At 46.8% G+C, this 23,387-nt stretch overlaps 1 protein-coding gene across 1 annotated transcript in view; it reads right to left on the reverse strand.

The window, feature by feature from the left end:
- LOC118366107 (chemokine-like protein TAFA-5) overlaps positions 1-23,387 on the reverse strand; it is a 176,136-nt gene that overhangs the window by 136,438 nt on the left and 16,311 nt on the right. The window lies entirely within an intron of this gene.

A 23,387-nucleotide genomic window follows, 5' to 3' on the forward strand; every position in this document is an offset into this window, starting at 1 on the left:
ATACTGTAATGTTCAGCTCATAGTGTCTCCTGTTACTGTCCTCTCTTCCACTGACATACTGTAATGTTCAGCTCATAGTGTCTCCTGTTACTGTCCTCTCTTCCACTGACATACTGTTATGTTCAGCTCATAGTGTCTCCTGTTACTGTCCTCTCTTCCACTGACATACTGTTATGTTCAGCTCATAGTGTCTCCTGTTACTGTCCTCCCTTCCACTGACATACTGTTATGTTCAGCTCATAGTGTCTCCTGTTACTGTCCTCTCTTCCACTGACATACTGTAATGTTCAGCTCATAGTGTCTCCTGTTACTGTCCTCTCTTCCACTGACATACTGTAATGTTCAGCTCATAGTGTCTCCTGTTACTGTCCTCTCTTTCACTGACATACTGTTATGTTCAGCTCATAGTGTCTCCTGTTACTGTCCTCTCTTCCACTGTCTGTTATGTTCAGCTCATAGTGTCTCCTGTTACTGTCCTCTCTTCCACTGACATACTGTTATGTTCAGCTCATAGTGTCTCCTGTTACTGTCCTCTCTTTCACTGACATACTGTTATGTTCAGCTCATAGTGTCTCCTGTTACTGTCCTCTCTTCCACTGTCTGTTATGTTCAGCTCATAGTGTCTCCTGTTACTGTCCTCTCTTCCACTGACATACTGTTATGTTCAGCTCATAGTGTCTCCTGTTACTGTCCTCTCTTTCACTGACATACTGTTATGTTCAGCTCATAGTGTCTCCTGTTACTGTCCTCTCTTCCACTGACATACTGTAATGTTCAGCTCATAGTGTCTCCTGTTACTGTCCTCTCTTTCACTGACATACTGTTATGTTCAGCTCATAGTGTCTCCTGTTACTGTCCTCTCTTCCACTGACATACTGTTATGTTCAGCTCATAGTGTCTCCTGTTACTGTCCTCTCTTTCACTGACATACTGTAATGTTCAGCTCATAGTGTCTCCTGTTACTGTCCTCTCTTTCACTGACATACTGTAATGTTCAGCTCATAGTGTCTCCTGTTACTGTCCTCTCTTCCACTGACATACTGTTATGTTCAGCTCATAGTGTCTCCTGTTACTGTCTGCCCTTCCACTGACATACTGTTATGTTCAGCTCATAGTGTCTCCTGTTACTGTCCTCTCTTCCACTGACATACTGTTATGTTCAGCTCATAGTGTCTCCTGTTACTGTCCTCTCTTCCACTGACATACTGTTATGTTCAGCTCATAGTGTCTCCTGTTACTGTCCTCTCTTCCACTGACATACTGTAATGTTCAGCTCATAGTGTCTCCTGTTACTGTCCTCCCTTCCACTGTCTGTTATGTTCAGCTCATAGTGTCTCCTGTTACTGTCCTCTCTTCCACTGACATACTGTAATGTTCAGCTCATAGTGTCTCCTGTTACTGTCCTCCCTTCCACTGTCTGTTATGTTCAGCTCATAGTGTCTCCTGTTACTGTCTGCCCTTCCACTGACATACTGTTATGTTCAGCTCATAGTGTCTCCTGTTACTGTCCTCTCTTCCACTGACATACTGTTATGTTCAGCTCATAGTGTCTCCTGTTACTGTCCTCTCTTCCACTGACATACTGTTATGTTCAGCTCATAGTGTCTCCTGTTACTGTCCTCTCTTCCACTGACATACTGTTATGTTCAGCTCATAGTGTCTCCTGTTACTGTCCTCTCTTCCACTGACATACTGTTATGTTCAGCTCATAGTGTCTCCTGTTACTGTCCTCTCTTCCACTGACATACTGTAATGTTCAGCTCATAGTGTCTCCTGTTACTGTCTGCCCTTCCACTGACATACTGTTATGTTCAGCTCATAGTGTCTCCTGTTACTGTCCTCTCTTCCACTGACATACTGTTATGTTCAGCTCATAGTGTCTCCTGTTACTGTCCTCTCTTCCACTGACATACTGTTATGTTCAGCTCATAGTGTCTCCTGTTACTGTCCTCTCTTCCACTGACATACTGTTATGTTCAGCTCATAGTGTCTCCTGTTACTGTCCTCTCTTCCACTGACATACTGTTATGTTCAGCTCATAGTGTCTCCTGTTACTGTCCTCTCTTCCACTGACTGTTATGTTCAGCTCATAGTGTCTCCTGTTACTCTCCTCTCTTCCACTGACATACTGTTATGTTCAGCTCATAGTGTCTCCTGTTACTGTCCTCTCTTTCACTGACATACTGTTATGTTCAGCTCATAGTGTCTCCTGTTACTGTCCTCTCTTTCACTGACATACTGTTATGTTCAGCTCATAGTGTCTCCTGTTACTGTCCTCTCTTCCACTGACATACTGTTATGTTCAGCTCATAGTGTCTCCTGTTACTGTCTGCCCTTCCACTGACATACTGTTATGTTCAGCTCATAGTGTCTCCTGTTACTGTCCTCTCTTCCACTGACATACTGTTATGTTCAGCTCATAGTGTCTCCTGTTACTGTCCTCTCTTCCACTGACATACTGTTATGTTCAGCTCATAGTGTCTCCTGTTACTGTCCTCCCTTCCACTGACATACTGTTATGTTCAGCTCATAGTGTCTCTTGTTACTGTCCTCTCTTCCACTGACATACTGTTATGTTCAGTTCATAGCGTCTCCTGTTACTGTCCTCTCTTCCACTGACATACTGTTATGTTCAGCTCATAGTGTCTCCTGTTACTGTCCTCTCTTTCACTGACATACTGTTATGTTCAGCTCATAGTGTCTCCTGTTACTGTCCTCTCTTTCACTGACATACTGTTATGTTCAGCTCATAGCGTCTCCTGTTACTGTCCTCTCTTCCACTGACATACTGTTATGTTCAGCTCATAGTGTCTCCTGTTACTGTCCTCTCTTTCACTGACATACTGTTATGTTCAGCTCATAGTGTCTCCTGTTACTGTCCTCTCTTTCACTGACATACTGTTATGTTCAGCTCATAGTGTCTCCTGTTACTGTCCTCTCTTTCACTGACATACTGTTATGTTCAGCTCATAGTGTCTCCTGTTACTGTCCTCCCTTCCACTGACTTACTGTTATGTTCAGCTCATAGTGTCTCCTGTTACTGTCCTCTCTTTCACTGACATACTGTTATGTTCAGCTCATAGTGTCTCCTGTTACTGTCCTCTCTTCCACTGACATACTGTTATGTTCAGCTCATAGTGTCTCCTGTTACTGTCCTCTCTTCCACTGACATACTGTTATGTTCAGCTCATAGTGTCTCCTGTTACTGTCCTCTCTTCCACTGACATACTGTTATGTTCAGCTCATAGTGTCTCCTGTTACTGTCCTCTCTTCCACTGACATACTGTTATGTTCAGCTCATAGTGTCTCCTGTTACTGTCCTCTCTTCCACTGACATACTGTTATGTTCAGCTCATAGTGTCTCCTGTTACTGTCCTCTCTTCCACTGACATACTGTTATGTTCAGCTCATAGTGTCTCTTGTTACTGTCCTCTCTTCCACTGACATACTGTTATGTTCAGCTCATAGTGTCTCCTGTTACTGTCCTCTCTTCCACTGACATACTGTTATGTTCAGCTCATAGTGTCTCCTGTTACTGTCCTCTCTTCCACTGACATACTGTTATGTTCAGCTCATAGTGTCTCCTGTTACTGTCCTCTCTTCCACTGACATACTGTAATGTTCAGCTCATAGTGTCTCCTGTTACTGTCCTCTCTTTCACTGACATACTGTTATGTTCAGCTCATAGTGTCTCCTGTTACTGTCCTCCCTTCCACTGTCTGTTATGTTCAGCTCATAGTGTCTCCTGTTACTGTCCTCTCTTTCACTGACATACTGTTATGTTCAGCTCATAGTGTCTCCTGTTACTGTCCTCTCTTTCACTGACATACTGTAATGTTCAGCTCATAGTGTCTCCTGTTACTGTCCTCTCTTCCACTGACATACTGTTATGTTCAGCTCATAGTGTCTCTTGTTACTGTCCTCTCTTTCACTGACATACTGTAATGTTCAGCTCATAGTGTCTCCTGTTACTGTCCTCTCTTCCACTGTCTGTTATGTTCAGCTCATAGTGTCTCCTGTTACTGTCCTCTCTTCCACTGACATACTGTAATGTTCAGCTCATAGTGTCTCCTGTTACTGTCCTCTCTTCCACTGACATACTGTAATGTTCAGCTCATAGTGTCTCCTGTTACTGTCCTCTCTTCCACTGACATACTGTTATGTTCAGCTCATAGTGTCTCCTGTTACTGTCCTCTCTTCCACTGACATACTGTTATGTTCAGCTCATAGTGTCTCCTGTTACTGTCCTCCCTTCCACTGACATACTGTTATGTTCAGCTCATAGTGTCTCCTGTTACTGTCCTCTCTTCCACTGACATACTGTAATGTTCAGCTCATAGTGTCTCCTGTTACTGTCCTCTCTTCCACTGACATACTGTAATGTTCAGCTCATAGTGTCTCCTGTTACTGTCCTCTCTTTCACTGACATACTGTTATGTTCAGCTCATAGTGTCTCCTGTTACTGTCCTCTCTTCCACTGTCTGTTATGTTCAGCTCATAGTGTCTCCTGTTACTGTCCTCTCTTCCACTGACATACTGTTATGTTCAGCTCATAGTGTCTCCTGTTACTGTCCTCTCTTTCACTGACATACTGTTATGTTCAGCTCATAGTGTCTCCTGTTACTGTCCTCTCTTCCACTGTCTGTTATGTTCAGCTCATAGTGTCTCCTGTTACTGTCCTCTCTTTCACTGACATACTGTTATGTTCAGCTCATAGTGTCTCCTGTTACTGTCCTCTCTTCCACTGACATACTGTAATGTTCAGCTCATAGTGTCTCCTGTTACTGTCCTCTCTTCCACTGACATACTGTTATGTTCAGCTCATAGTGTCTCCTGTTACTGTCCTCTCTTTCACTGACATACTGTTATGTTCAGCTCATAGTGTCTCCTGTTACTGTCCTCTCTTCCACTGACTGTTATGTTCAGCTCATAGTGTCTCCTGTTACTGTCCTCTCTTTCACTGACATACTGTTATGTTCAGCTCATAGTGTCTCCTGTTACTGTCCTCTCTTCCACTGACATACTGTAATGTTCAGCTCATAGTGTCTCCTGTTACTGTCCTCTCTTTCACTGACATACTGTTATGTTCAGCTCATAGTGTCTCCTGTTACTGTCCTCTCTTTCACTGACATACTGTTATGTTCAGCTCATAGTGTCTCCTGTTACTGTCCTCTCTTCCACTGACATACTGTAATGTTCAGCTCATAGTGTCTCCTGTTACTGTCCTCTATTTCACTGACATACTGTTATGTTCAGCTCATAGTGTCTCTTGTTACTGTCCTCTCTTCCACTGACATACTGTTATGTTCAGCTCATAGTGTCTCTTGTTACTGTCCTCTCTTCCACTGACATACTGTTATGTTCAGCTCATAGTGTCTCCTGTTACTGTCCTCTCTTTCACTGACATACTGTTATGTTCAGCTCATAGTGTCTCCTGTTACTGTCCTCCCTTCCACTGTCTGTTATGTTCAGCTCATAGTGTCTCCTGTTACTGTCGTCTCTTTCACTGACATACTGTTATGTTCAGCTCATAGTGTCTCCTGTTTACTGTCCTCTCTTCCACTGACATACTGTTATGTTCAGCTCATAGTGTCTCCTGTTACTGTCCTCTCTTCCACTGACATACTGTTATGTTCAGCTCATAGTGTCTCCTGTTACTGTCCTCTCTTTCACTGACATACTGTTATGTTCAGCTCATAGTGTCTCCTGTTACTGTCCTCTCTTCCACTGTCTGTTATGTTCAGCTCATAGTGTCTCCTGTTACTGTCCTCTCTTCCACTGACATACTGTTATGTTCAGCTCATAGTGTCTCCTGTTACTGTCCTCTCTTTCACTGACATACTGTTATGTTCAGCTCATAGTGTCTCCTGTTACTGTCCTCTCTTCCACTGTCTGTTATGTTCAGCTCATAGTGTCTCCTGTTACTGTCCTCTCTTTCACTGACATACTGTTATGTTCAGCTCATAGTGTCTCCTGTTACTGTCCTCTCTTCCACTGACATACTGTAATGTTCAGCTCATAGTGTCTCCTGTTACTGTCCTCTCTTTCACTGACATACTGTTATGTTCAGCTCATAGTGTCTCCTGTTACTGTCCTCTCTTTCACTGACATACTGTTATGTTCAGCTCATAGTGTCTCCTGTTACTGTCCTCTCTTCCACTGACTGTTATGTTCAGCTCATAGTGTCTCCTGTTACTGTCCTCTCTTTCACTGACATACTGTTATGTTCAGCTCATAGTGTCTCCTGTTACTGTCCTCTCTTCCACTGACATACTGTTATGTTCAGCTCATAGTGTCTCCTGTTACTGTCCTCTCTTCCACTGACATACTGTTATGTTCAGCTCATAGTGTCTCCTGTTACTGTCCTCTCTTTCACTGACATACTGTTATGTTCAGCTCATAGTGTCTCCTGTTACTGTCCTCTCTTCCACTGACATACTGTAATGTTCAGCTCATAGTGTCTCCTGTTACTGTCCTCTATTTCACTGACATACTGTTATGTTCAGCTCATAGTGTCTCTTGTTACTGTCCTCTCTTCCACTGACATACTGTTATGTTCAGCTCATAGTGTCTCTTGTTACTGTCCTCTCTTCCACTGACATACTGTTATGTTCAGCTCATAGTGTCTCCTGTTACTGTCCTCTCTTTCACTGACATACTGTTATGTTCAGCTCATAGTGTCTCCTGTTACTGTCCTCCCTTCCACTGTCTGTTATGTTCAGCTCATAGTGTCTCCTGTTACTGTCGTCTCTTTCACTGACATACTGTTATGTTCAGCTCATAGTGTCTCCTGTTTACTGTCCTCTCTTCCACTGACATACTGTTATGTTCAGCTCATAGTGTCTCCTGTTACTGTCCTCTCTTCCACTGACATACTGTTATGTTCAGCTCATAGTGTCTCCTGTTACTGTCCTCTCTTTCACTGACATACTGTTATGTTCAGCTCATAGTGTCTCCTGTTACTGTCCTCTCTTCCACTGACATACTGTAATGTTCAGCTCATAGTGTCTCCTGTTACTGTCCTCTCTTCCACTGACATACTGTTATGTTCAGCTCATAGTGTCTCCTGTTACTGTCCTCCCTTCCACTGTCTGTTATGTTCAGCTCATAGTGTCTCCTGTTACTGTCCTCTCTTTCACTGACATACTGTTATGTTCAGCTCATAGTGTCTCCTGTTACTGTCCTCTCTTCCACTGACATACTGTTATGTTCAGCTCATAGTGTCTCCTGTTACTGTCCTCTCTTTCACTGACATACTGTAATGTTCAGCTCATAGTGTCTCCTGTTACTGTCCTCTCTTCCACTGACATACTGTTATGTTCAGCTCATAGTGTCTCCTGTTACTGTCCTCCCTTCCACTGTCTGTTATGTTCAGCTCATAGTGTCTCCTGTTACTGTCCTCTCTTTCACTGACATACTGTTATGTTCAGCTCATAGTGTCTCCTGTTACTGTCCTCTCTTCCACTGACATACTGTTATGTTCAGCTCATAGTGTCTCCTGTTACTGTCCTCTCTTTCACTGACATACTGTAATGTTCAGCTCATAGTGTCTCCTGTTACTGTCCTCTCTTCCACTGACATACTGTTATGTTCAGCTCATAGTGTCTCCTGTTACTGTCCTCTCTTTCACTGACATACTGTAATGTTCAGCTCATAGTGTCTCCTGTTACTGTCCTCTCTTCCACTGACATACTGTAATGTTCAGCTCATAGTGTCTCCTGTTACTGTCCTCTCTTCCACTGACATACTGTTATGTTCAGCTCATAGTGTCTCCTGTTACTGTCCTCTCTTTCACTGACATACTGTAATGTTCAGCTCATAGTGTCTCCTGTTACTGTCCTCTCTTCCACTGACATACTGTTATGTTCAGTTCATAGTGTCTCCTGTTACTGTCCTCTCTTTCACTGACATACTGTTATGTTCAGCTCATAGTGTCTCCTGTTACTGTCCTCTCTTTCACTGACATACTGTTATGTTCAGTTCATAGTGTCTCCTGTTACTGTCCTCTCTTTCACTGACATACTGTAATGTTCAGCTCATAGTGTCTCCTGTTACTGTCCTCTCTTCCACTGACATACTGTAATGTTCAGCTCATAGTGTCTCCTGTTACTGTCCTCTCTTCCACTGACATACTGTAATGTTCAGCTCATAGTGTCTCCTGTTACTGTCCTCTCTTCCACTGACATACTGTTATGTTCAGCTCATAGCGTCTCCTGTTACTGTCCTCTCTTTCACTGACATACTGTTATGTTCAGCTCATAGTGTCTCCTGTTACTGTCCTCTCTTCCACTGACATACTGTTATGTTCAGTTCATAGCGTCTCCTGTTACTGTCCTCTCTTCCACTGACATACTGTTATGTTCAGCTCATAGTGTCTCCTGTTACTGTCCTCTCTTTCACTGACATACTGTTATGTTCAGCTCATAGTGTCTCCTGTTACTGTCCTCTCTTTCACTGACATACTGTTATGTTCAGCTCATAGTGTCTCCTGTTACTGTCCTCTCTTTCACTGACATACTGTTATGTTCAGCTCATAGTGTCTCCTGTTACTGTCCTCTCTTCCACTGACTGTTATGTTCAGCTCATAGTGTCTCCTGTTACTGTCCTCTCTTCCACTGACATACTGTTATGTTCAGCTCATAGTGTCTCCTGTTACTGTCCTCTCTTCCACTGACATACTGTTATGTTCAGCTCATAGTGTCTCCTGTTACTGTCCTCCCTTCCACTGACATACTGTTATGTTCAGCTCATAGTGTCTCCTGTTACTGTCCTCTCTTCCACTGACATACTGTAATGTTCAGCTCATAGTGTCTCCTGTTACTGTCCTCCCTTCCACTGACATACTGTAATGTTCAGCTCATAGTGTCTCCTGTTACTGTCCTCTCTTCCACTGACATACTGTTATGTTCAGTTCATAGTGTCTCCTGTTACTGTCCTCTCTTCCACTGACATACTGTTATGTTCAGCTCATAGTGTCTCCTGTTACTGTCCTCTCTTTCACTGACATACTGTTATGTTCAGCTCATAGTGTCTCCTGTTACTGTCCTCTCTTCCACTGACATACTGTAATGTTCAGCTCATAGTGTCTCCTGTTACTGTCCTCTCTTCCACTGACATACTGTTATGTTCAGCTCATAGTGTCTCCTGTTACTGTCCTCTCTTCCACTGACATACTGTAATGTTCAGCTCATAGTGTCTCCTGTTACTGTCCTCTCTTTCACTGACATACTGTAATGTTCAGCTCATAGTGTCTCCTGTTACTGTCCTCTCTTTCACTGACATACTGTAATGTTCAGCTCATAGTGTCTCCTGTTACTGTCCTCTCTTTCACTGACATACTGTTATGTTCAGCTCATAGTGTCTCCTGTTACTGTCCTCTCTTTCACTGACATACTGTAATGTTCAGCTCATAGTGTCTCCTGTTACTGTCCTCTCTTCCACTGACATACTGTTATGTTCAGCTCATAGTGTCTCTTGTTACTGTCCTCTCTTCCACTGACATACTGTTATGTTCAGCTCATAGTGTCTCCTGTTACTGTCCTCTCTTCCACTGACATACTGTTATGTTCAGCTCATAGTGTCTCCTGTTACTGTCCTCTCTTCCACTGACATACTGTTATGTTCAGCTCATAGTGTCTCCTGTTACTGTCCTCTCTTCCACTGACATACTGTTATGTTCAGCTCATAGTGTCTCCTGTTACTGTCCTCTCTTCCACTGACATACTGTTATGTTCAGCTCATAGTGTCTCCTGTTACTGTCCTCTCTTTCACTGACATACTGTTATGTTCAGCTCATAGTGTCTCCTGTTACTGTCCTCTCTTCCACTGACATACTGTTATGTTCAGCTCATAGTGTCTCCTGTTACTGTCCTCTCTTCCACTGACATACTGTTATGTTCAGCTCATAGTGTCTCCTGTTACTGTCCTCTCTTCCACTGACATACTGTTATGTTCAGCTCATAGTGTCTCCTGTTACTGTCCTCTCTTCCACTGACATACTGTTATGTTCAGCTCATAGTGTCTCCTGTTACTGTCCTCTCTTCCACTGACATACTGTTATGTTCAGCTCATAGTGTCTCCTGTTTACTGTCCTCTCTTCCACTGACATACTGTTATGTTCAGCTCATAGTGTCTCCTGTTACTGTCCTGTCTTTCACTGACATACTGTTATTTTCAGCTCATAGTGTCTCCTGTTACTGTGCATATTGTGCATATTGTTGTTACTCTTGTTGTTACTCTGTTCGTTCAGTTGTTCGCATAGTCGTATCGTTTTTCAAATGCATGGGGTTTGTTTGGCATACTTTTGAAATGAAAAACCCCCAGAGTAAAGCGTCATCCCGTTACCATGGAATTGCCCTCAAAGCAATGCTCAAAGAAGTTGTTCTGATGTTGTGAGGGCAAAGTCGGCAGCACATGGTGAGGGCAAAGTCGGCAGCACATGGTGAGGGCAAAGTCGGCAGCACATGGTGAGGGCGTAGTAGGCAGCACATGGTGAGGGCGTAGTAGGCAGCACATGGTGAGGGCAAAGTCGGCAGCACATGGTGAGGGCGTAGTAGGCAGCACATGGTGAGGGCAAAGTCGGCAGCACATGGTGAGGGCGTAGTAGGCAGCACATGGTGAGGGCGTAGTAGGCAGCACATGGTGAGGGCGTAGTAGGCAGCACATGGTGAGGGCGTAGTAGGCAGCACATGGTGAGGGTGTAGTAGGCAGCACATGGTGAGGGCGTAGTAGGCAGCACATGGTGAGGGTGTAGTAGGCAGCACATGGTGAGGGCGTAGTAGGCAGCACATGGTGAGGGCGTAGTAGGCAGCGCATGGTGAGGGCGTAGTAGGCAGCGCATGGTGAGGGCGTAGTAGGCAGCGCATGGTGAGGGCGTAGTAGGCAGCGCATGGTGAGGGCGTAGTAGGCAGCACATGGTGAGGGTGTAGTAGGCAGCACATGGTGAGGGCGTAGTAGGCAGCGCATGGTGAGGGCGTAGTAGGCAGCACATGGTGAGGGTGTAGTAGGCAGCACATGGTGAGGGCGTAGTAGGCAGCGCATGGTGAGGGCGTAGTAGGCAGCACATGGTGAGGGTGTAGTAGGCAGCACATGGTGAGGGCGTAGTAGGCAGCACATGGTGAGGGCGTAGTAGGCAGCGCATGGTGAGGGCGTCGTAGGCAGCACATGGTGAGGGCAAAGTCGGCAGCACATGGTGAGGGCGTAGTAGGCAGCACATGGTGAGGGTGTAGTAGGCAGCACATGGTGAGGGCGTAGTAGGCATCGCATGATGAGGGCGTAGTAGGCAGCACATGGTGAGGGCAAAGTCGGCAGCACATGGTGAGGGTGTAGTAGGCAGCACATGGTGAGCGCGTAGTAGGCAGCGCATGGTGAGGGCGTAGTAGGCAGCGCATGGTGAGGGCGTCGTAGGCAGCACATGGTGAGGGCAAAGTCGGCAGCACATGGTGAGGGCGTAGTAGGCAGCACATGGTGAGGGTGTAGTAGGCAGCACATGGTGAGGGCGTAGTAGGCATCGCATGATGAGGGCATAGTAGGCAGCACATGGTGAGGGTGTAGTAGGCAGCACATGGTGAGGGTGTAGTAGGCAGCACATGGTGAGGGCGTAGTAGGCATCGCATGATGAGGGCAAAGTCGGCAGCACATGGTGAGGGTGTAGTAGGCAGCACATGGTGAGGGCGTAGTAGGCAGCGCATGGTGAGGCGTAGTAGGCAGCGCATGGTGAGGGCGTAGTAGGCAGCGCATGGTGAGGGCGTAGTAGGCAGCGCATGGTGAGGCGTAGTAGGCAGCGCATGGTGAGGGCGTAGTAGGCAGCGCATGGTGAGGGCGTAGTAGACAGCACATGGTGAGGGTGTAGTAGGCAGCACATGGTGAGGGCAAAGTAGGCAGCACATGGTGAGGGCGTAGTAGGCAGCACATGGTGAGGGTGTAGTAGGCAGCACATGGTGAGGGTGTAGTAGGCAGCACATGGTGAGGGTGTAGTAGGCAGCACATGGTGAGGGCGTAGTAGGCAGCGCATGGTGAGGACGTAGTAGGCAGCGCATGGTGAGGGCGTAGTAGGTAGCGCATGGTGAGGGCGTAGTAGGCAGCGCATGGTGAGGGCGTAGTAGGCAGCGCATGGTGAGGGCGTAGTAGGCAGCGCATGGTGAGGCGTAGTAGGCAGCGCATGGTGAGGGCGTAGTAGGCAGCACATGGTGAGGGCGTAGTAGGCAGCACATGGTGAGGGCGTAGTCAGCAGCACATGGTGAGGGCGTAGTAGGCAGCACATGGTGAGGGTGTAGTAGGCAGCACATGGTGAGGGCGTAGTAGGCAGCACATGGTGAGGGTGTAGTAGGCAGCGCATGGTGAGGGCGTCGTAGGCAGCACATGGTGAGGGCAAAGTCGGCAGCACATGGTGAGGGCGTAGTAGGCAGCACATGGTGAGGGTGTAGTAGGCAGCACATGGTGAGGGCGTAGTAGGCATCGCATCATGAGGGCGTAGTAGGCAGCACATGGTGAGGGCAAAGTCGGCAGCACATGGTGAGGGTGTAGTAGGCAGCACATGGTGAGGGCGTAGTAGGCAGCGCATGGTGAGGGCGTAGTAGGCAGCGCATGGTGAGGGCGTAGTAGGCAGCACATGGTGAGGGCAAAGTCGGCAGCACATGGTGAGGGCGTAGTAGGCAGCGCATGGTGAGGGCGTAGTAGGCAGCACATGGTGAGGGCGTAGTAGGCAGCACATGGTGAGGGCGTAGTAGGCAGCACATGGTGAGGGCGTAGTAGGCAGCACATGGTGAGGGCAAAGTCGGCAGCACATGGTGAGGGCGTAGTAGGCAGCACATGGTGAGGGTGTAGTAGGCAGCACATGGTGAGGGTGTAGTAGGCAGCACATGGTGAGGGCGTAGTAGGCAGCGCATGGTGAGGGCGTAGTAGGCAGCGCATGGTGAGGGCGTAGTAGGCAGCGCATGGTGAGGGCGTAGTAGGCAGCGCATGGTGAGGGCGTAGTAGGCAGCGCATGGTGAGGGCGTAGTAGGCAGCGCATGGTGAGGGCGTAGTAGGCAGCACATGGTGAGGGCGTAGTAGGCAGCACATGGTGAGGGCGTAGTCGGCAGCACATGGTGAGGGCGTAGTAGGCAGCACATGGTGAGGGCGTAGTAGGCAGCACATGGTGAGGGCGTAGTAGGCAGCACATGGTGAGGGTGTAGTAGGCAGCGCATGGTGAGGGCGTCGTAGGCAGCACATGGTGAGGGCAAAGTCGGCAGCACATGGTGAGGGCGTAGTAGGCAGCACATGGTGAGGGTGTAGTAGGCAGCACATGGTGAGGGCGTAGTAGGCATCGCATGATGAGGGCGTAGTAGGCAGCACATGGTGAGGGCAAAGTCGGCAGCACATGGTGAGGGTGTAGTAGGCAGCACATGGTGAGGGCGTAGTAGGCAGCGCATGGTGAGGGCGTAGTAGGCAGCGCATGGTGAGGGCGTCGTAGGCAGCACATGGTGAGGGCAAAGTCGGCAGCACATGGTGAGGGCGTAGTAGGCAGCACATGGTGAGGGTGTAGTAGGCAGCACATGGTGAGGGCGTAGTAGGCATCGCATGATGAGGGCGTAGTAGGCAGCACATGGTGAGGGCAAAGTCGGCAGCACATGGTGAGGGCGTAGTAGGCAGCACATGGTGAGGGCGTAGTAGGCAGCGCATGGTGAGGGCGTAGTAGGCAGCGCATGGTGAGGGCGTAGTAGGCAGCGCATGGTGAGGGCGTAGTAGGCAGCGCATGGTGAGGGCGTAGTAGGCAGCGCATGGTGAGGGCGTAGTAGGCAGCGCATGGTGAGGGCGTAGTAGACAGCACATGGTGAGGGTGTAGTAGGCAGCACATGGTGAGGGCAAAGTCGGCAGCACATGGTGAGGGCGTAGTAGGCAGCACATGGTGAGGGTGTAGTAGGCAGCACATGGTGAGGGTGTAGTAGGCAGCACATGGTGAGGGTGTAGTAGGCAGCACATGGTGAGGGCGTAGTAGGCAGCGCATGGTGAGGACGTAGTAGGCAGCGCATGGTGAGGGCGTAGTAGGTAGCGCATGGTGAGGGCGTAGTAGGCAGCGCATGGTGAGGGCGTAGTAGGCAGCGCATGGTGAGGGCGTAGTAGGCAGCGCATGGTGAGGGCGTAGTAGGCAGCGCATGGTGAGGGCGTAGTAGGCAGCACATGGTGAGGGCGTAGTAGGCAGCACATGGTGAGGGCGTAGTCAGCAGCACATGGTGAGGGCGTAGTAGGCAGCACATGGTGAGGGCGTAGTCGGCAGCACATGGTGAGGGCGTAGTCGGCAGCACATGGTGAGGGCGTAGTAGGCAGCACATGGTGAGGGCGTAGTCTGCAGCACATGGTGAGGGCATAGTAGGCAGCACATGGTGAGAGCGTAGTAGGCAGCACATGGTGAGGGCGTAGTAGGCAGCACATGTTGAGGGCGTAGTCGGCAGCACATGGTGAGGGCGTAGTCGGCAGCACATGGTGAGGGCGTAGTAGGCAGCACATGGTGAGGGCGTAGTAGGCAGCACATGGTGAGGGCGTAGTCGGCAGCACATGGTGAGGGCGTAGTAGGCAGCACATGGTGAGGGCGTAGTAGGCAGCACATGGTGAGGGCGTAGTCTGCAGCACATGGCGAGGGCGTAGTCGGCAGCACATGGTGGGGGCGTCGTCGGCAGCACATGGTGAGGGCGTAGTAGGCAGCACATGGTGAGGACGTAGTCTGCAGCACATGGTGAGGGCGTAGTAGGCAGCACATGGTGAGGGCGTAGTAGGCAGCACATGGTGAGGGCGTAGTCTGCAGCACATTGTAGGGGGTAGTAGGCAGCACATGGTGAGGGTGTAGTTGGCAGCAAATGGCATAAAAGAAATAGGGATGACTTGCTGGATCTTCAAACTGTAAACCATCAAACTGAACTCCGTTACTGGCTGTCGTTTGTCTGGTGGGCAAAACTCAGAAAAATCTAAGGATGGCATCCTATTCCCTATTTGCTGTGTCCAAAATAGAAATCATTCCAAATGGTGTCTTATTCCCGATAGAGCCCTACTTTTGGCCAAACTAGGATGCCATTATATCCATTAATGTGATTTTTCGACCCACTCTGCTTAATGCTGTGATGTGGTTCGGAACCAGGCCAATGTAGAAAGAGAGAAAGAGAGACGGAGACCGAGAGAGAGAAGGAAATAGAGAGAGCCTGGATTACATGCAACAAATAACAACAAAGCCCTGGGGTTGCTGCCGTCATGAAACAACCATCAGTTCTCTATGATCAGTCATGTGTTTGCATCTAAAGCAGGACTCCAAATTGGTTGCATGGTTGCAGGGAAACGCTTATGTTTTACAGAGGCACCATCCACCATCTTATTTGCATATTCAGCTCAGCCGGTTTTCTGCCCACCAATACACAATCTACCATCTATTCGAGTCTGCTGTATGTATATTTATTGTTTTATTTTATTTATGTGCTATAACCGTTAAAGAGAAAGGCGTAAAGTAAGACATGCTGATGGGGAATTTCCTTTTTGAAAAAGGACATTTGTATGCAGGTTTGGGCCCCTATTATAAACATACATACTTGCAAGAGCGCACACAGTCGCACACACACACACACACACACACACACACACACACACACACACACACACACACACACACACACACACACACACACACACACACACACACACACACACACACACACACACACACACACACAAAAACACACACAAACACACACAAACACACACACACACAGAGAACACACACACACACAGAACACACAGACATACAGAACACATCTCCTCTTGGGTCGATGGGTTCCTTGGCTGGCGGAGCTCTCTGCAGTGAGGGGAGGCAAGTGGGAGGGGAGGCGGACACCGCTCCATCTGTGCAGGGAACAGGGGGGCCTGGCAGGCTCCCTCTGCAGAGAAGATCAGCCACCCCCTCTCTCAGCTCAGCCATCATTTCCCTTTCTGCTTTCATGTGACTGGGACTGGAGGAGCAGAAGGGGAGTGTGACCAGACAGCCAGTCCAGTCTCTCCCTGTTTGGCTGTTTGGTATAATGGCTAGACAATGCACAACCCCCCATAGAGACGACATATATTCAGTTCTATGGCACCAGACCATGTTGATGGCACAACCCCCATGGTGAACACATATGTATTTCTATGGCACCACCACCCATGTAAATATTCCATATGAATTGAATCTCGATGGCAGAGGCACCACTAGGGATGTAGTGGAGGGTAAACTGTGCTTACACACCTATCACGCTACATTAGCGTTGTTAGCTTCAGTGCTTATGTAAGTGGCCAACGCTTGGGTTGAAATAGAATGGAAGTGTTCTATTCTTCAGTGGTTGAAAACTGCCCACATCCTCCAGCAATCAGACGGCAGGGAGAGAGAGAGCGAGAGGGTCTACTATCTCTGTATGCAGTCCTCAAGGACCCTCGGGGGAGGCCAACCCACATGTAACTACGCTGTTTAAATGAGCTGACAAGAAACTTAACAAACAAACCCCAGGCTCTATCAAGAGCTCAGCATGTTTCAAAGAATACAAATACTCGAACCCAGGTCTGCCGGTCGACGGTGGGTGAGGCAACGAAGAGACAGGCAGCCTGCGGCTGTGGTCCTGAGGGGAAGGTAATCGATGGCAGTGCGACGCGGCAATATCAGTCCTGCTGCGGCTGCCGAGCCCAGAGAATTGATGAGACAGATCACAATCAAGGGGCAGGGGAGTGACTTTGATGAAGTTCCCATGACAGCTGGGGACAGAGAAGGGAGAATATATTTGATAGGTACTCCTCTTCTGTCTGGTAGTTATATGGCCCTTTAGTCTCTCTGCCTCTTTGTGTCTTGTGCATCTCTCTCTCTCTCACACTCTCTTCTCACTGGAGTCATCAATCACGGCGAGCAAATGTTTTACTTGTTTTACTTGTTTATGTACGTGTAAAGTAGGTATCACTGAGCCCACCCTCGCAGTTGGTATGTAACTGCGGTGGAGCTCATATACCAACACATTGATGCAACACTACACTGGCTATATACATTGGCCATATCATGTGGTGTCTCTGAGTCACTCTGCCCCTCATCCTCTCTCCTCTTTGGCCCTCATCCCATGGCCTGCTGGGATGGTATCTGGCCTGCTTTTTTTTATCAACACACAGCCAGGTGCGTGGTGGGTTGGTTCCTGTCTGGCCTTTATCAGTGCTGGGACAGCAACGTCCTGGTTGTGTAGATCAGAGGTGTCGGAGCGGAGGGAATGGAGGTGGAGGAGGGGCCTGCCGCAGGGGACCGACGGGCCTGCCACATCAAAAAGCCTGCGGGGCCACACCACCATCCACATACACACGTGAGCGCGCTCAAATACACATACACCCACACACACATTCTCATTCACACAGACGCTCGCACCCACGTGCTCACACACACACATAGGAAGTCGTGTCACTGTGAGAAAAGCTCATGACTAGGGTGTTAAGGTCTATCCGTGGGATTTCAGAGGGCCACTGGGCTGTCTCCTCCTCAAAGCCTTCCCACTGTTTGCCTCTAAGACAGAGATGCTTTGGAGAACGCTGTGGAAGGATAGTGGGGGATTTAGCTGCACAGCAAGCATTGTGCTGGAGTAGAGCAGCCAACGAGTTTGAGAGGGAAGAGGTGAATCTCTGTTGAAATGGGATGATTGTAGCCTGTGATGCTTGACTTATCCAACATCATTGATCTGTGTTTGAGTAGTGCTAATCTTGGCTCGGTATTTTTTTGGTTGCTTTTTGTCAGAAGTGTACGGCTGTCTTACTTCACAATGCAACAGGCATTTTGTCAAAATTCTGATCGATTCAAACTGAAGCGCAGACAGTTTGACATTTGTGACATTTTGGTAAAACTTAGTTGAGTGTTTGTCCTTGATAATCAAAATGCATTGTGATTTCTTGACTTTCATAGTCACGTTTCTCAAACAACATTGTTCTTCAAGTTTGTAATATTCAGCAAATTTTTTCAGATCAATGTGCATGGGTGATTTAGTATGCATTTTTTAAAATAGATTGAAACATTCAAAATGAGAGCACTATAAGAGTGATTTTATAACCATTAAGAGATTTTTAATGACAGAGTTAACAACATACTAGATGTTCTACTGTATTCTGATCATCGTCATGACGCCCTAATGGAATAGAGTTAACAACATACTAGATGTTCTACTGTATTCTGATCATCGTCATGACGCCCTAATGGAATAGAGTTAACAACATACTAGATGTTCTACTGTATTCTGATCATCGTCATGACGCCCTAATGGAATAGAGTTAACAACATACTAGATGTTCTACTGTATTCTGATCATCGTCATGACGCCCTGATGGAATAGAGTTAACAACATACTAGATGTTCTACTGTATTCTGATCATCGTCATGACGCCCTAATGGAATAGAGTTAACAACATACTAGATGTTCTACTGTATTCTGATCATCGTCATGACGCCCTAATGGAATAGAGTTAACAACATACTAGATGTTCTACTGTATTCTGATCATCGTCATGACGCCCTGATGGAATAGAGTTAACAACATACTAGATGTTCTACTGTATTCTGATCATCGTCATGACGCCCTGATGGAATAGAGTTAACAACATACTAGATGTTCTACTGTATTCTGATCATCGTCATGACGCCCTAATGGAATAGAGTTAACAACATACTAGATGTTCTACTGTATTCTGATCATCGTCATGACGCCCTGATGGAATAGAGTTAACAACATACTAGATGTTCTACTGTATTCTGATCATCGTCATGACGCCCTAATGGAATAGAGTTAATTGAACACTCAGTGATACGTTACAGCGATTTAACAAAGTACTAAGATCTGATATCAAACTAAAAAAAAAGTCAATGATATACTCTGAAATAGTATATTTCTAGAGTGGTCATAAAATTGTCCCACAGACAGAGCAATAATCATTTTCTAAAATACATTCTCCACTCTCTGAAGAAAATGTAGAGAATAGAGAGTGAGAGAGAGAGAGAAAATACAAATAAAGATTAATATCCCTTTTGGAAGATGGGGCTTGAAACAAATGTTACTGCCATGTGTCAAATGGGAATATTTTTGACTAAATCCAGCCCTGAATTCATACCTGTCTCTTATCATTGTCATGCAAAGCACACAAGGACATTCTCTCCAGACAATACCAAAATACAGAACCCAGAGAGAGAGAGAGAGAGAGAGAGAGAGAGAGAGAGAGAGAGAGAGAGAGAGAGAGAGAGAGAGAGAGAGAGAGAGAGAGAGAGAGAGAGAGAGAGAGAGAGAGAGAGAGAGAGAGAGAGAGAGAGAGAGAGAGAGAGAGAGAGAGAGAGAGAGAGAGTACCCTGTGGCTGAGACACCAGGCTGATGATCTCACAGAGAGTATTTGGGAGGAGAGGCGGGAGGTGATAGCGTTAATGAAAAGGAAGATAATCATTGGAGTCATAGATATATTTTGTATCTATTCAAATCACATTCAGGATCTGTCTTTTGACAGCAGGTGTTTTCTGTGACAGCAATTAACGCCGTGGGTATTTAAATTGTATGACTAGACACATTAGTATTGGAATTCTTTGGTGCCAGAAGTCTCAGAATATACTGCTTTGAATAAATATCTGTGGTTTGTATGGTGCCATGTAACGCATTGAGAATGAGAGAGAGAGAGAGAGAGAGAGAGAGGGGGAGAGGGGGGGGATAGGATTACAAGATGGCATGCACAGCCAAAATAAAGGAAACATACCGCGCTACTTCCCAGTGGTCATAACAGCTTCACCAATGGAGTCCTGTATACTGGGCGTAATACCTTGGACTGCGTCTGTGTCTCTAGACAAGCTGGCCCTCGTCCAATGCAACAAACTGTTCTGTTTTCACTGTTCACTCTCCATGAGACTTATTGGCTTTGTAAACATAGTTCTATTAAAAAACATTGTTTGAATGTACATATGAATGGGCTGAACTGCCTTTTGGGCCTCCACATCTACTGTAGGCTACCAGAAGCCACTTGTGTATTTCTTGTTACTGTAGAGTAACGTGAAAAGCATATAATTGTGGGATCTGTGTTACTTCACCTTCTCCAGTGCAGGTACACTCTTAAAAAATGGGTTCCAAAGAGGGTTATTTGGCTGTCCCCATAGGAGAACCCTTTTTGGTTCCAGGTAGAACCCTTTCTGATTCCAGGCAGAACCATTTCCGGTTCCATGTAGAACCCTCTGTGGAAAGGGTTATTAGTAGTACTAACTGGAACCAAAAAGGGTTTTACCTGGAAGCATAAGGGGCTCTTCAAAGGGCTCAATGGGGACAGCTGAAGAACTGTTTTAGGTTCCAAATAGCACCTTTTTTTTTCATAGAGCGTAGGGTCTGCTAGGCTACTGTAAAGTACAGTAGTGGGAGTATGGACAAGCTACGTTTCTGGGGATATTTGATGTATTTTGCCTTGTGAGGAACAGAACAGTCAGAATGGATGCAAAGAAAGCTTACACACACACACACAACACACCCACCAACGCCCACACTGTCACGCTGGTATAAATGATTCAGGAGTTAGGCGCAGGAATGCGTAATAGTTTTTTTTATTAAGCACAAATTACGGCGCACCATGTAAAGGCACGGGGACGAAGAGCAAACAAACACTATACAAAACACAGGGTCGAAACCCAAACAAAAGAGCGAGGAGTATCTCGAATAAATAACACAAGCGCACAATGATTAACACACGGGACGAGACCCGTAATCATCTGCACAATCCAAAATGGCACACGCACCAACGGACATTGTAACAATAATCGACAGGAAAATGGTAAACCAATTATAAACCAAAAATGGTAAACCAATTATACAATTACTAACCACTCGGAATACGGGCCAGGTGTGCATAATGAAAGTTCCGGAGGGATCCGTGACACACAACACAACACTCAAACTAGAAGTTCAACAATCAAACTAGAAGTTAGTTAAAGGATAGTTTAAAAAATGTGGTGCATATTTATGTTATAAACGTATCGTTCTATTTATCACATCAATTCAGACAATTTATCACAATATGTTTTTTTTTTTACCACAATTGCCAAGCTCTACTCAGTCGGTGGCCATCTTGATTACGTAACAGATTAGAACGCATTCTGTGAATTAGTTCACCCCACTATTCACGGATACAAGACTCCTGCTTGGCAGTTGGCACGCCTCTAAGTTTCTGCTGCTTTAAATTGATTAAAGCGTGTTGCACTGTGATGAGAGAGCTTGGAGGATGGCACATTACTATACAATGTAACACAATAACACTCAATAGAAAAGTACACAGCAGCCACAAGGCTGCAACAATATTTCTACAGGGAGAAATAGAATCAGTAGCTAACACACACACACACACACACACACACACACACACACACACACACACACACACACACACACACACACACACACACACACACACACACACACACACACACACACACACACACACACACACACCAACAACAACAACAACAAACAAATCCCTAGCAGATTGGAAACCAAATAGCACTTTCCTCAACCCTCTATATCTATGTTTGCTGGCATCTTGTACCACACAAGGCTTGCTGTGTTTATTTATTACAGAAAGAAATAGGCAACTTTAACTTGCTTCGTCTTGCTTGAGTCTGTGTATTTTCAGTTATAGCGGCAGCAGAAGGAGACATCGACATTTGAACTTGTCCCTAGTTCCCATTTTGTGAGAAACAAGGTGTTTCAATGAAAGCTAGGGAGGGAGGCCCACAGGATCGGAATGGTCAAACGTGTGTGAGCATTTGATTCCCGGCTGAATTATCCTGGGGTGAGTTGCTTACTGTGGAAAATGTGCGGGTTAATTAAACGCGGAAATGCTCAAAAGCTGCTTCTCACAAACGAGAGCTAAATGCTGCATGATTCTAGAGAGATAGATGAAGCGTTTAAAAATCAAATCAAATCAAATGTTATTGGTCACATACACGTGTTTAGCAGATGTCATTGCGAGTGTAGCGAAATGCTTATGCGTACAGGAACAGTGGTGGCCATCTTGAAGCATGTGGGGGCAGCAGACTGGGATAGGGAGAGATTGAGTATGCCAGTAAACACATCAGCCAGCTGGTCTGCGCATGCTCTGAGGGCGTGGCTAAGGGACGTAAGGGACGGCGGGATTGCGAGGGTTAACACGCTTAAATGTCTTTACTCACGTCGGCCACGGAGAAGGAGAGCCCACAGTCCTTGGTAAGCGGGCCGCGTCGGTAGAACTGGGTTATCCTCAAAGTGGGTGAAGAATGGGTTAAGCTTGTCCGGAAGCAAGACGTTGGTGTCTGCGACGTGGATGGTTTATCTTTTGTAGTCCGTGATTGTCTGTAGACCCAGACACATACTTCTCGTGTCTGAGCCGTTGAATTGCGACTCCACTTTGTCTCTATACTGACGTTTTGCCTGTTCGATTGCCTTGCGGAGGGAATTACTACTCTGTTTGTATTCTGCCGTCTACCCAGTCACTTTGCCATGTTTAAATGTGGTGTTTCGCGCTTTCAGTTTTGCGTGAATGCTGTCATCTATCCACGGTTTGTGGTTAGGGTAGGTTTTAATAGTCACAGTGGGTACAACATCTCCTATACACTTCCTAATAAGCTCAGTTACTCAGTTACTCAGTTTCAGTGAATTCGTCAATATTATTCTCGGAAGCTCCCCGGAACATATCCCAGTCCGGGTGATCAAAACCATCTTGAAGCGTGGATTCCGATTGGTCAGACCAGCGTTGAATAGTCCTTAGCATGGGTACTTCCTGTTTGAGTTTCTGCCTATAGGAAGGGAGGAGCTAAATGGAGTCATGGTCAGATTTGCTGAAAAGGAAGGCGGGGAGGGCCTTGTATGCATCCCGGAAGTTGGAGTAACAGTGGTCTACTGTTTTAGCAGCGTGAGTACTACAACCGATATGCTGATAGAATTTGGGCAGTATTTTCCTCAAATTTGCTTTGTTAAAATCCCCACCTACAATAAACACAGCCTCAAGATATATGGTTTCCAGTTTGGATAAAGTCCAGTGAAGTTTCTTGAGGGCCGTCGTGGTATCGGATTGAGGGGGGGGGATGTACATGGCCGTGTTGTACATGGCCGTAATCAAAGTCAATTATCTTGGGAGATAATAGGTCGGCATTTGATTATGAGCTATTCTAGGTCGGGTGAACAAAATTACTCCATGAGTTGTTAATCATGAAACAGACTTCTCCCCCCTCTTCTTCCCAGAGAGATGTTTATTGCTGACGGCGCAATGAACTGAGAATCTAGATGGCTGGACAGACTCCGACAGTATATCCCGAGAGAGCCATGTTTCCGTGAACCAGAGAATGTTACAATCCCTGATGTCTCTCTGGAAAGAAACCCTTGCCCTGA

This window comes from Oncorhynchus keta, chromosome 33 (genome assembly GCF_023373465.1).
Source record: "Oncorhynchus keta strain PuntledgeMale-10-30-2019 chromosome 33, Oket_V2, whole genome shotgun sequence".
NCBI classification, from domain to species: Eukaryota; Metazoa; Chordata; class Actinopteri; order Salmoniformes; family Salmonidae; genus Oncorhynchus; species Oncorhynchus keta.